Below are 2,110 nucleotides of genomic sequence, written 5' to 3'. Positions count from 1 at the left end.
CTGAGAGCTAATTTTATTTTGGATTGAAGCCAACCTAGTAGCTATCTTTTTTTAACATTTGATAAGTCCACCCAGAAACAAATGGAAGGGACAAAAAACAGCTGTATTACAAATGACATATTCTAACCCTAAATCCAGCCATAATAAATGAAGCTTTATATGTAAGTCTCCCAATTCTCTGGTGCAGATAATCTTTTTAACTCTGAGACTTTGTTTTTGTTTTGTTTTGGGGCCACACCCTTGGACACTTAGGGGTTACTCCTGGCTATGTGCTCAGAAAACACTTCTGGCTTGGGAGAGACCATGTGGGATGCATAAGGGATGCCAGGGGATCGAACTGCAGTCCCTCCTAGGTTAGCGCTTGCAAGGCAGATGCCTTACCTCTAGTGCCACAACTCTGGTCCCTAACTCAGACTTTAAATGGAGACTATACTTATAAACATGAGGCTGAACAAATACATTGGCTGAAAAAGGTGTCAGGTTAGACCAGAGAAAGTAAATATTGGGAGGAGGAAGAAAGTATAATGTAAATAAGAAGACTAAAGAAAAGGCCAAACACCCTTCAAATAACTTTGGTGCCATTACATAAATAAAGAAGTAAATGACATCAGTGAATCATAAATATCATTTTTGAAGAATGATGGGAAACAGAAGCTTTGCTGGTAGGTGGGAAAAGAGCCAAAAATAATTTCTATTTTCAAAAAGATAAAATAATTTTAATTTTTTCCAACCATATGCAAAAAGGATATATAGATAATTATCAAAATGGAGAATAAAATAACTAGGAAATAAATATATGATGAGTAAGAATCAAAACTGGTTTATGAAGTTTAATTCTTGTTGGGATCATATGAAATCTTTTTGGAATACATTTACCAGATAGGGTGAGAGAAATATCCTAGGTACTACATGAGGTACTACTCTGATCCAACAGTGTATTGTAGGTGATGAGTGTAAATTTAATTGGTTATTTGCTAAAACAGTAACTACTATGTGTTGACAATCTAATTGTATTAGAACTCACACACATATACACTCTAACATGCACTACACAAGATAAATATACATACTTTCATACAAAAACATACAAATAATATTCAAAGGCATACTACTGCACACATTGTACATGCACACATACACACATGCACAATCACATATATGTTTGCATATATATATGACAGAAAATGACAATGGAGAACATTCAGAACTTTCAGGACTGACTATAGAAATAGTACACACAGGAGGTGTGGGGTGGGAGGAAGGACACTTGGGATATTGGTCATGGGAATGTTGCATTGGTGAAGGATTTTATATATATATATATATATATATACATATACATATACACACACATATATATTAAAAAATCAACAACAAAAAAGAAAAGAAAAGATAAGGCCTCCCAATTCTTACCACAGGCTGTGTTCTTTACACTGACTCTATAGAAAGAGGAGGTACAGTAAATGCACCCCATATACATCTCAACACAGGCCCTTTGCCTGGTCTGTATTGTGAATTGGGGGACAAAAAAAAAAAAAAAAGAAATAGTTACAGCAAATAGGGCTCTTGCCTTGCATGTGACTGACCCAGGTTTCATTCTTAATATCCCATTTGGCCTCCTGATCCCCATCAGCAGTGACCCCTGAGTGCAGAGCTAGGAGAAAGTTCTGAGCACCTCCAGGAGTAACCCAAAAAACAAAAGAAAAATAGCTTAAAAATCATAGGGCAAATATATAGTTTTTCTTGTAGTAGTTTTATAAACTTGTCTAAATAGCTTTCATTATTTTTAGTGCTTTAAAGGTGTTGCCCATACTTTTCAGGTACAGCATTATATATAAAAAATAAAACAAGATGGCCATCTGAAGAGAGCTTTCAGATATATTTGGCCTCTTCAAAATTCAAAAGTTTAAAAGATGATCTTGCCCTTCAGCCTATGTTCTCCTTGAATACCTGAATATTTGCTGGTCTCCATGTCTCTTGTCTCTTTGCTTGCATCCTTTGTTCACTCTAGAGACACCTGTGTTCTCTTTGAACATATTGTCTTTTTTTTCACCCCCATCTTTACTTTTTCTTTTCTTCTCTTTTCTTTTCTTCTTTCCATACCCAGAAA

General features: G+C 35.3%; 1 non-coding gene across 1 annotated transcript; it reads left to right on the top strand.

The window, feature by feature from the left end:
* The first annotated feature begins 1,396 nt into the window (after positions 1–1,396).
* On the top strand, positions 1,397–1,529 carry LOC126023157 (small nucleolar RNA SNORA51). Its single transcript, XR_007500363.1, has one exon. It is a non-coding gene; the product is annotated as a small nucleolar RNA SNORA51 (small nucleolar RNA).
* The last annotated feature ends 581 nt before the right edge of the window (positions 1,530–2,110 follow it).

The sequence above is a fragment of the Suncus etruscus genome, chromosome 11 (assembly GCF_024139225.1).
Source record: "Suncus etruscus isolate mSunEtr1 chromosome 11, mSunEtr1.pri.cur, whole genome shotgun sequence".
Lineage (NCBI taxonomy): Eukaryota > Metazoa > Chordata > Mammalia > Eulipotyphla > Soricidae > Suncus > Suncus etruscus.
Note: the sequence above shows the minus strand (reverse complement) of the source record. Positions and strands in the feature narration are given on the sequence as shown.